Raw genomic sequence first — 13080 nt, 5'->3', positions numbered from 1 at the left:
GGCAAAGCAATAAAATTAACATAAATCGCTTGCCAAAAACCGCAGGCGAGTGTAAACAAAAGGATATCGGACCAGGAATATATATATATGTGCGTGTTGCGAAAACAATAAGCCAAACAATAAATCAAAATATGAAATAATAATAAGGCGGCGTCCTCAGGATGATACACGAGTCCTGCAAGGACGCGTAGTTCCTTGAGAGAAACAGCTGTAAGTCACGGAATCGCCCATTGTGCGCAATCTCGGATGAAACCCGATCGGAGGAAAGCAGGGATCGAGCTCATATTTTATTTTGGCAAATCCTAAAGACTCCCTCTCTCTCTCTTTCTTTCTATCCCGCTCTGGCATAAATCTTAATATGTCATAATTCAAAATAATTTCCCAAAAACCGCAAGGGCAAGTAGTTCACACCGCAGGATGCCGCGCAGGACCTTCCCGCTGGGCCAACGGAAATGCCCAGGAAATAAGTAAGGGTCAAAGGACGCAGCTTTAAGGCGCCACCCAATCCTCAGCAGAAGCACAAAATATTGTTTTTCTTCAAGGATATATTGTATAGTATATATAGTATATAGTAATTAAGTTTTGGAAATGCTTTAAACTTAAATTAAGGCATGAAAATGATTGGAAAATTTTTAGTAAAATATTTGTAAACATATGTTAATCTATTATATTATAATCTATTATATTATAATCTATTATATTAAAATAGATTAATATATGTTAAAATATTCTATTTTATTATAGTATTATATATTCTATTACATTATAATAGATTAATATATCTTAAAATATTTGTCTACAAATTTTCCGATCATTTCCATGCATCTTTCATTTAATTCATTTAAGAAACATGATTGTCTATGATTTTTATGTTATTAAATAATATATACTTTCAACTAGTCTATATAAAAATATATATAAATTATATACACCTCAAGTAAAAGCATATATTTTATTTAAATAGAGAAAGGCTTTTAAAAGAAAAAGGCGAAGTTGGGGTGGTTCCCCGGCAGCTCCATTTTGAGGTCCTTTTTAATCCCACAAATTATTACCCTAATAGCCTGATATTGTCGCGGCTTAGCAACATCGTTTGTCATCTTTTTCTGTTTTCTGTTTACTCTTTTCTTTTTTATTTATTATTTATTTCCCGGGGAGCGTGTGCGAGCGAAATTATCGAAAAGCAAACAGAAACGGAAAATATGAAAAGCGCGAGCGCTATTTGTTTAACTTATAAAAAAGAAGGGAAAACAAAGGCTGGTCAGGAGTTTTCCTAACTGGAAAGTCAGCTGCGCCTGCGCCTGCGTGCCTGTGCGTGTCCTTTTGACCCCGGCACACGCGGATGCGCGCGCGGTCATCCTGCGGCCAGCAGGTTCACTCACATTATATAAATATATAGCATCCCGGAAAATGAAAACCAAGCCACATCCTTACCAGCAGCCGCATCCTGGTGGTGGCTCTTGCTGTTTGTTTAGGGCTTCTCTGGCATCGAAAACAAAGGCAAACTTTCGGGAAAAACCCAAACTTTAACGGTCAGCCATCAAATCAAGGATAATAATCTGCATTTAAATTAAAGAATCTAACAGAGGGGGGAAATATATATCAGAGAGTATTGTTCTATGTATTTTTATGTCCATTTTATGGCAGAATATGGAATATGGCATCAAAACATTTAAGAAAGAAAGGAAACATTTTACAGAAAGCCAAAGTTTGAAATATATTGATATATTGTTCAATATTTTAATAAATTAATACATATCATATACAATTATATAACTATATATGATTTGTGACAATCATTTACATTTTAGCCACCAAAATATATCAAATATCTACTTTGTAGGGCTTTAATATCAATATTTATCTACATTTCTAAGTCTCCTATAATATGTTTTGATAAATTAAAGTTAAAATTTGATTTTACATCGTAATTTTGGGCTAGTTTATTAATTTATAAATGATTAAGCATATCAGCATATAATAAAATTAATATATATTTATGTATTTTGACAATTTTAATCATTGAATTTTAATACTTTTTCAGTGTATTCTAATTTTAGTCAGAAGCTTAAAACTAAGTGAAGGAGTCATTTTCGACCCTATAAACCATATATATTCTTGATCAGCATAAAAAACCGAGTAGATCTAGCCATGTTCAATGAAGAATTTTTGTTTTCGAAATTTTGGTCAAATTTTTTCCATAATATTTGACATTGTGAAATGGTCAAAAATTGATAAAAATTTAAATTGATTAAAATTACAAATTAAGTATGCAGATTTTTTAACCTACTAAAAACTAGCACAGAACAGCTTTCCGAATTAATATTAATGCATTTTTGGCTTAATTGTGATATTTACAAAACTTTGATTTAACCAAAAAATTAGCATATAACAAGAAAACTTCTGGAAACCGAAATTTCTATACCCTTGCACAGAAAATCCATCATAAGTCAGTCAAAAATGGAGTAATTTTCAATCGGAAAGCAGTCCTATGTTACTTTTTAATGGAGTAATAAATCTGCTTACTCAGTTTAAAATGTAAAAAAATTGCATTTTTTGACAATTTTAAAGATAACTCCTTATAAAATTTTGGAAAAAAAAATTATAAAATTTTTTTTCTGCTTAAGATGGCTAGATTGACTCGGCTGCTAGTGCTGATCAAGAATATATATGATTTATAGTGTCGGAAAAGATTCCATAACTGCATTACAAGCTTCTAAATAAACAAAGTTCTATAAGTTTAAGTTTTAATATATTTTTTCACCTGTTTATAAATTTAAATCCTCGATAATAAATCAATAATTAGCTATCCATTAGGACCGATCTGAAATCCTATTAGACAACTTTTGATTTGAATGATAAAAGCTGAAAGCTAATTCACAATTCATATTCATAATTCCATAATTGTAAATCCAACCCTCTCAAAGGACTGAGTTTAGGGATTATAATTTGATATTTTGTTGGGAAAATGTATTAGCATATAAATTGCCTCATTACACTCGAAGGAAAACTGAGAGTTTTCCTTCCGTTCATTGAGGAAATTTAAAATTTAATTTAATATTTTATGAAATTTAAGTAGAAGAAAAAAAGGAGATATGAAGGAAGGTTTATAATTCTTTTGCAATAAAACACACAAAGACATTGATTTGTTTTGGGTATTCTATTTGATGTATTTTATTTTGGTTTATTTTATATATTTAAATAAAATATTTATGTTCCTTTGGTTCCTATTTATTTATGTGATTTTTTGCAATTAAAAAAGGGCATTTAGCGCATTTCTTTAGTCTCCTTTTACGAAAATTTCCCCCTGTTTTATTTATCTAATTTTCCTGTAACGCCTTGTCACTGTTCTTTTTGGTGAAAAGCTGCTTTTTTCCCAGCTCCTGCTGATCACTGCCAAGCTCTCTCTATAATTTTATTAATCACAACAAAAACAGCAACACATTCAAGGGCGGGAAACTATATATCCTGATTCCTGCTCCCAATCCCAATCCCGACTCCTCACCGTGTTGTTACGCCCATCGCCGCGGCGTGTCGATAATTTAGAAATTAAATGTAGTTCGCCGAAACAGTGAGTTTAAATCTAAGGAAAAACTGAAAAGGAAAGCTGAAAACGCGGGGATCGCAAAATGCCGCAAACACACAAATCAAATCTAATCAAGCAAAGAAAGCGGACTTTCCCAAGGACGATGGGCCGGGCAAGGGGTAGGTATAAGCAACACACATACACACACACACACACACACACAAAAAAAAGGATCACCCCTCAAGGATAAAAAATAAGAGAAAAAGAAAACACCAAGGTCTTGGTCTAGTTTTTTTTTGTATGCTCCTTCCTTGTTGCAACTGCAATTACATTTCATTTTCGGCTTTCGTTTTTTCGAAGGACTCACGCCACACAGTCCTTGTCCGGGGTGTCCTTTTGCCATGGGTGTCAGGATCTGTCCATTATTATTATTATTATTATTATTATTTTGTTGTTGTTGCTGCTGCTACCGGGGCCTTGTAATTATTTAGTTTAGCTTGATTTTCCTTTTTTTTTCCCACTTGGCTTGGGGAATTCCAGGACTCAGTGGCTTGGAAACTTTCAATTTCATGCTTAGTTTTTCTTCAGGAATCAAGGAACAACACGACGGTTGTATAAATTTTCTTTGGCATAAAAGAATATATGGGAAATTCTGCTAGTTTGTATTTAGATATCAAAATTTCTTGTATTTCCAAGTTTTATTTAGGTTTTAAATGTGTAACTAAGGCAAAGAGGATACAATTTTTATCTTTTTGAGAGAGTTTATTTACTTAATCTTGTATTTAATTAAATTTTGCTATAATTTCTAAACTAAATAATTAATTCAATTGACTTTCTCTTCAAATTCCAGCTTTATCACCCATTTTCCTCTGAAAAAATTCTAAATATTCATACGATTTCCATACAATTTCTTGGCCAGCTGCTGAGGGATATATACAATTTTCCCAGCTCTAAAGTCCTGGCCAGGATCCCGGCTGCACGGGCAATTAGCTAATTAAGCGCAACTTGAAGTGGGACACTTGGAACTATATATATATATATATATATCACACGATATATCGCTATCCTTGTTGACATTTCTGCAGCATCATCGGGGACAATTTGCATATTTAATTGAAGAATTTCGAACCAAGATTCTTGTACCTTTTTCCCCTTATTTTTATCAAATCTAAGGAAAAATGTCAAGCGAAAGGAACGAAAAAAAAAAACAAAAATCAAATTAAGTTCTGCCAAAGGAGTTTGAGCGGCAGGACATGCCCAGGAAGATGGTGACGAGCGAGTGGAAACCCCGCGGCGGCCATCAAGGGGGAAAAAAAGGGTTTCGCTAAATGCAAATGAACGCAGGGCCGCAGTTCCTTCTTGAAAAATAAAAATAAAACCAAAAAAAAAAAAAGAGAGAAAACTGGGCGATCCGGGAACAGGACATACACACGGACCAAGGAGTCCTTGGTACAACCCCTGATTTAAGGATTCCCAATTCGAGTTGTCAACTTGCCTCTTTGACAGATCTTCCTGCCATGGCCAGAAACTGGATTCGGAACTGGGAATGGGACTGGGAATGGGACATATGGGGCTCCTCTTCCTTTAACTGGAACTGGAAGGAGGACAAGGATTCAAGGGTTCAACAAATTAATTTCCCTTCAACTTGATTCAAGGCTACTACCTGAAGATAAACAACTCCGAGAACCTCAAGGATTACACCTCATAGGGGAAAAGCTGTCTTAAAATATTTACCACACTTTCTAGATATTTCTTAAAACTTTATCGAAGGATAAACCTCATAGGAAAAAGCTTTTGGCTGTCTTAAACTTAGTTTAGAAAATATTTACCACACTTTCTATATATTTCTTAAGACTTTATCTAAGAATACACCTCAAGGGAAAAGCTGTTATATGTCCCTATAAACCTTAACCTTAGTTATCACACTTTCTAGATAATATTTATGTTTCTACCAACACTAAAATATATATTTACATTTGCATTTATTTTGTACTAATTAAGAGAATACCTTTAATATATTTTCTCCTAAAAATTTAACATATTTTGTATCAAATATAAGATCGCAATATGTCATACCTTTCCTGACGGTCCCAGCATCTATATAAGTTTTCGTTTTTAAGGACTGCAAACCAAAAATTTAGTACAAATCTACAACTCGTTCGGAAAGGATATAAAAATTAAATTATAAATATCAAATATAATAAATATTCAGCAGTAAAATGGTAAACATACAAAAGTAAAAGTGACTTTAAATCAAAGTGCAAATCAAAACTAAACTTTTTTTCTTTTAGTATCGTTTATTTTAAGCTTTCATCGTCGAGGATATCATTTTCAAATACATTTTGGACTGGCATGTGATCCTGACCTGAATCCTGGATCTATAACCACTAACTTGTGCGTTGAATCTTGATTTTGCTGCTCCAAAACAACAGAAAACATAGCAAACGTGTAGCTTTTTTGAACAAAAACAGTTTTCGCCCTTATTAGATTGAAGAGACTTTATGAATGGCATCCGCCGAGTGAGGTTTAAAAAATCAATGGATCAATCAGTTGTTGAAAACTTAAACCATGGACAGGGCATTGTTGAAATTCAGTTTCGAAGTTTCGTCATTCTTAGATAACTGAAGGATATTTGGCAAAAGACCAGCAGAGGATTCAGGATCATCGTTGGTTATATTTAAGGCCAAGCAATGGTCCTCGGTCATCGTTTTAGCAAAAGGTGGACAATGTTCAAGATGCGCAGTAAGTTTAAAAAGAATCATAATTTTTTTTAAAGATATAGGTAAATAGTATAAATATATTATTATTTATGCTATTTATTATAACACTTGCAAAGGCAGTCTTTTCTGATCACTTAAATAGAGAAATTTTCTTGACAGAACAAAATGATAGGAATTTTTTCAAAATGTTCACAATTGACATACAATTCATTTTAAACACAAAAATTCCCAAGTTTTGATAACTTTAATTAATGCTATTTTAAATCTATGAATTCCCAAAAGAAAAAGCCTATAAAAACATGAATTCTAATATATTAGAGGTTTTCTTGCTGATATTTAAAACACCCTTAAGCTAATGTTTGCTAAAATTAATAAGTTAGAAAAACACCTTATAAAATTACTTAATTAACATCAAGTAATACAACAAAGCCTTCTGAATTAAAATGTATACATTTTTGACTAAGAAATAATACATTTCGGAATTAAATTTCAACTATATCTTCGATTTTCCAGAGTTAGCTTCCTTTTCTTTTAAATTATTTGTTATTTAATTATAACTTTATTTATTTCCTTTATTTTTTCTAAAGCCTAGTCAACTTTCTATCGGGAAAACCCAACCGTCCGCGGCCTGTCATATCTTGGTTAACCCGCCTTTGATTGATGCTTCAATTGTTTATGAAACTAAATGGAAATCCGAATCCGAATCCGAATCACATTTCCACTGACCACTGCCATTGTGCCATATCCTTCATCCCTGATCCTTTATCCATTGTCCATTTGCCGCTGTCACAACACAAAACAATCAAAAACAAAGAAGAGAAAAATGAAAGGGTGGCGACTGACCAACTGACCGATCAGGAAAAGCGCGTGCCGCCGGAAAATGGCTTGAGAAAAACTAGAATAGAAGAAATACACACAACCCTTGCCTTTGGAAAAAACGAAAAACAGTTGTCCGTTGGTCAGCAGCGTGAAAAATTGGGGGAAAATGCCATTAAAGGGAAGCATAATAAAAATCGATGGACGCCCTTGACGAGGGTCGATGAGATGATGACGTGGCTTGGGTTCCTCTTTTGGGGGGAACCTCCTGCTCCTCCATTTCCATCTCCATCTCTGCCACTTAGCATTGTCATGGCCAGGATGCCAATGGATACTACTTGGAACAGCAGGTTGCTCCGCCAAGTAATATGTAAATGTCAAGGAGACACCTGCTGCTGCTCCCGCGAGGAAAATGTGAAGGTAAGACAGGTGCTGCTTATAGCTTAGATAAAACTCCATAAAAAACTGATCAATAATTCTAGCAGGATATAGCAGGATATTCTCCAACTCCTTGGAGGGTTGCGAGCGCCTTGAGAGAGAGGGGAAAATGAAAAATCACCGTGCTTCATTGCCAAGTCAAACAATTTGCATAGAACACAGGACAGCAGATCCTTGCCAGGACTACTTTTTGGAACAGAGGAAAACTTTAGTTTTACACACAGGAAAAAACCATATGCAGAAAGCTGAATTAAATAGGGTAAGGTTTAAAAATATTTTTAAATATGCTGAATTTTTACTTTACTAAATTCCTTTTAAACTCATTCCTAAAAATTTGTTTTTTTGCATCTAAAAAATATCTTATAAATCGTTTTTCTTTATAATTTGTTGTGTGAACTCTAATAGATTTTCCCCTGGTGTATCCTAGTCTGTCCTGAAGTCCTGTTCCGTGTCCTGTTTTGGAATGAAGGAAAAGTGCCGCAATTTATGCGTCAGTTGCAGCGAAGCGGAAAACTGGTTCGCATTCGACACAGGACAGGACCAGCTAAGGGAATCCTGCGCCAGGATTAACCGTCCAAGTCTCAGGTAGGCGGAGAAGCCGAAATTGAGAAGTGAGAAATGAGAACGGAGAACTGAGAACTGAGAAAACGGAAGCTAAAGATTCTTTCAAGAGAGAGAGGAGAAAAAGGTGGTGAGTAAGAATTTTGATCAAACTTTGTTAGAAATCTAGTTTCAGAATAGTTTCTAAAATATTTTCTATTCCAGAATAGTTTCTTAAATATTTTCAATTCCAGAATAGTTTCTTAAATATTTTCAAATTCAGAATAGTTTCTTAAATATTTTCAATTCCAAAATAGTTTCTTAAATATTTTCAATTCCAGAATAGTTTCTTAAATATTTTCAATTCCAGAATAGTTTCGTAAATATTTTCAATTTCAAAATAATTTCTTAAATATTTTTGATTCCAGAATAGTTTCTTAAATATTTTCAATTTCAAAATAGTTTCTTAAATATTTTCAACTCCAGAATAGTTTCTTTAATATTTTTTTAATAATTATTTCCGCTTTTAATAACCTTAAGATTAACCTTCTAAATTAAGTAAATCCCTAAAATTACTCAGTATTAAATTTCCCCAGCAAACCAAAGTATTTTACACAAAAATATTAAAGCTTGTCAGAAATCTAAAATATTTGGTTAGCTTTAAAGTTACAAAATATTAACTAAAAATAATACAAACTATAAAAATGTAGGTTTAATAGAAAGTATGCTCCTTTGGCTACCTGTATCTTTCCGTAAAAGAATCTTAGCATTTCCCTGGCCTTTTCCTAACATTTCTCTAGCACTTTCCTAACCTTTCCCTGACATTTCCCTACCATTTATATAGCCCTTTTCCGGCTACTGTTTTCCCAACCTTTTCCCATTTAATCTGCCTGGCATTTGATCCTACTTCCTCTCCTCTCACCTTTTAAGCCTTTAAGGACGACAGGTGAGAGCTGACTGGCTAAGAGGAGCCGTAAATTCTTAACCTCATCAATATGCAAACATTTGAGTTCGAAATCGACTTGAATCGAGATACAAATTGGAGCAAGCAGACAGCATTTGCACCTGTAAATGGGTAGCCTTTTTCTCTATCTCTATCTCTTTCCTTGTCCCTGTCTCTGTCTCTGTCTGCTTCCTTTTCCCATTGATTGCTTATCGAGAGGACTCGAAAAGATCCCAAAGCCAACTAATGAAGACAGGTGCCACGGGCCAAGAGAGCTACAGGATAACATGCCCAAAAAACAGGGAAACGCACTAATTTGGTTTTGCACTGTAAGGAAATTCGGCTACCAAATGAAGAATTAAATTTTTAAAAATTAATTAAATAGCAGAAAGCAAGAAATTTGTTTTAAAAAGAACAAAATATTTGCACTATTACATTTGTATTAAAAATTCACTAAAAAGCATATTTACTTTACAAATATTTTGCAATTTTAATTTAAAAAGCTTTATTAATTATATTCTATTGTATTTATTATATTACTTGTCATTTATATACATTTTCTTTTTTTAATTTACTTTTCAGTTTAACGAACGATGCCAGAAGACCGGCACTTGACCCTAATTGCAACCAAGGACAATGATCCTGATTCCTGTGGTGGCTACCAAATATCTATTTACTTGAGAATGACGGCGCATCGAAATTTAATTTAGCAATTGCCTGCCCAAGGTTTGGGCTTTCTTCAACACATCTGATTATCTGTGAAGTTGACTATACTCTTTATATGGAGGATCGTGAGTCATTGATATGATCTGTCCTCCTCAATCGGCGGTATCATCCATGAAGTACATTCGGTCTGATATCAGCCTCCACAGTTCAGTTTAGAGAGGAGATACAATGGACAGCAAGACAAAGGTCAAAGATTGTCTTAAAACCTTATGAATTTAGATCGGGACAGGTTCACAAGCCAGCTCAAAAAGTATTTAAAAAGAAGGTCCTCGAAATTTAAATGTATTTTAAGAATTATAGGGTACCAACGATCAAGACCAGATCGATTCGGCCACTGATTAAATTAAGCTAAGCTATTTTCTTAAATTGCTACTAATTATTTGTCGAATCAAATGTGATAAATGTAATATTTGTATTTATTTCATACAAATAAATAATTAAATCAAGGAAATACCAAATTTTGTAGTATTTTTTAACTAATATACCTTTTGTTTTATGTTTAAGAATTCCTTAAAGTAACTTGTATATTTCTTTATTTATTTTCTAGCTCTTTAAAGAGCTCTTAGCTCTAGAATTTATTTAGAAATTATACTTTGAATCAAAGTCTTCAGATGGAAATGAATATAATTGAACTAATAATAAGAATCCTGAAAAAAAAACTATTATATCCTTTTAGGGTATTATAATTTCAGTCAGAAGCATGTAACGTAGTGAAGGAATCATTTCCGACCCTATAAATCATATATATTCTTAATCAGCATGATCTCTCCAATCGATTTAGCCATCTTTGGGGAAAACCATTTTTTTTAATTTATTTTCGAAATTTTATGACTAAATTTTATATTTTTAAATTGTCAAAAATTGACAAAAATTTAAATGTTTTTAATTGAAAAACTCAATATGCAGATTTTATAACCCCATAAAAACAAACACAAAACAGCTTTTTGAATTAAAATTAATGCATTTTTGGCTTAGTTATGAAGTAGTTTCTCTACAAGGTTATAGAAATTTGGTTTTTATATAATTTGACTTGGAAAACTTTTATATATAGCTTAAAAATTAATCAAAATAGTAAAAAATATTTTATTAAAGACTTTTAATTAATAGATTTATGCTTTGTTAGCTTAAAAACGTTCAGAAATTATGCTTTTACTGAATTTTTTCAATATATTTGCTTAGAAATAAATATAATTAATTTAATAATTATAATTTTCGCACAGTGTCCTTGATGGGTAATGTACCGTCATAACTTGAATGCTGAGCAACCTGCCTCTGAGGCACTTTTAATCCTAGTTCAGGACACTAACGACCAGCATAATCCGCTAAGGATCGGCTAATTTCCCCAAACGAATACGCTAATTTTTGCAATTTGCGATTCTGTGAGAGTGTGGCGAGTGAACAAGGACAATGACATGGGAAATTACAAAGGGAAGGATGCATATAGCAAACATACATATATGAAGAGAAGCCCGCATCTGCCGAAGGTGCAATTTTATGACTATTGCCATATAGTATAGTATCCTTAATACTCTTCCCTGTATCCCCCCCCTCGATCACATGAGTTAATCACAATTGTTTGCCTTCGATTCCATGGCCACACGCCCCGATGGTTGGCAGGAAGAAAGGATCCTTTACCATTCTAATGGCAATTTGATAGAGTCCTTGCACGATCGTTAAAAACTTCCATCTCATAAATCGATAGAGAGAGAGATCGTAAAACCTCACACAGTTAAATCCATGAAGTTGGATTTATATTTCATTTGTTTTGTGTTTCCTTCCTTTTTCTTTTTTGCTGTTTTTAGTGCACTTTTACGTGTTATTACATTCTATTACGTATATTTTACGACTTGGGAAAACAATTCATTAGGCCCATATGTATGTTGTTTTTATCGCATTTCGAAACTTTTCTTTTTTATATATTTTTTACACCTTTTTTGTGGACAAAACATTGCGTGTTTTCACTCGAGTGAGAGGGTTCCGTAAGTGTCCTGGCGCAGAATAACACTCATTACATTAAATTGTATATTAATTTGTTCAATTTAAAAGACATTAAAGGGGTTTAAAGTAATTTTAAATGTTTATTTAAAACCCCAAATACAATGATATTAAATCAAAGTTCAAGTTTAATTAAAAAAATCTCTAGATTTAAGAGGGTGAAAGCCTCACAAAATAAATCCCTTTGGCAGGACATTACATTGTCCAAATGTGAACTCTAAGCCACAAGATAAACAACAAAAAAGGAAACCACATAAAAGTTCACTTGAAATTGGCTTAAGTACTTAGAGATCCTTGGGCAGCATCTTTCTGAACCTGATTGCAATCAGGATTTTCTTAATTACCCCCGAATGTATCTATTAGTTTGCATTTGAGAAAGCGATCTAAAGTTTGTCGGGCAAACAACATTTACATAGGCAATCGGAATCGGGGATCAAGGATCTAGGACACCCCTTTGAAGGCTATGCAAATCAATGAAATCCTGCGGTTTTCAGACCTCTGACCCAGAGGGAGGATGTCCCCAAAAAAATATACATGTATATAAACAATATATACAATAATAAATAAACTCAAAGTAGAGCAAGGACTTTCCGTTTGGCGCGAAAAAAAAACCCAGACAAGATGTCCTAGGAAAAGCAGGAAAAATCAGGAGCAGGAAAATAAGCAGGGAGCAGGGGAAGGTAGCAAGAAGAAGTAAAAGAAAAATCGTAAGAGAAAAATGAGAGTGCGACGCGTCACTTTGATTAATCGTCGAGGATCAGGATCAGGCAGGACATTCCATTGCCGCTACCGTTGCCGTGAAATCAGAGATCCTTTGACAAATACAAATAGTTCCTTGGGTTTTGATCTGGTTTTGGGCCCACTTCCACTTCCACTTATTACTTATTGCACACGTCATTCGGGATTAGAGCCTTGTCCCTGGACAAGGACATTCTGCTCCATTTATTGACAGTTGCGATTCGCCCTCCCTTAAATATATATATAACTTATAAAGCATTATCATTCCCCCCCCATGACATTGATTGAGGCGTCTTCAACTTTGTCGCTAATGATTGTTATCAGTTTTAGGCAAAGGATCTGCACAGGATCTGCTGCACATCCTTTTTGCTTTTCACTCCATTTAAGTTCAAACACAAAGGACACAAGATTGTGCGAATTAAGAAGGGTTCAAAGCGATGTATTAACCTTTCTTCTTTCACTAAATTCAATTAATTTAAATTAAAGAAATATAAGGACAATGTACTTAAATACATAATAATGGGAAGTTTTATATATCATGAAGAATTTATTTATGTATTAAAGGGAAAAGAAATATATATACAACAATTAATATTGATGTATATTTAAATATTTAATAAGCACTATCAACCAAGATTCCC

At 33.4% G+C, this 13080-nt stretch overlaps 1 protein-coding gene across 3 annotated transcripts in view; it reads left to right on the top strand.

Moving 5' to 3' along the window:
* The first annotated feature begins 7923 nt into the window (after nt 1-7923).
* Nucleotides 7924-13080, top strand: part of LOC110187145 (uncharacterized) — a 23257-nt gene continuing 18100 nt past the window's right edge. For 2 of the 3 annotated variants that reach the window (XR_015272192.1, XM_086835098.1), the window contains exon 1: nt 7924-8188. The gene's annotated coding sequence lies outside the window, so the exon portion shown is untranslated. Of the gene's footprint in view, nt 8189-8967; nt 9203-13080 lie in introns of those variants that run through there. The other variant, XR_015272191.1, reaches the window with a different exon arrangement.

This window comes from Drosophila serrata, unplaced genomic scaffold (genome assembly GCF_035046125.1).
Source record: "Drosophila serrata isolate PLE 108 unplaced genomic scaffold, ASM3504612v1 contig_36, whole genome shotgun sequence".
In the NCBI taxonomy this organism is placed as follows: Eukaryota; Metazoa; Arthropoda; class Insecta; order Diptera; family Drosophilidae; genus Drosophila; species Drosophila serrata.
The sequence above is the reverse complement of the archived record's forward strand: the minus strand, read 5'-3'. Positions and strand labels throughout refer to the sequence as shown.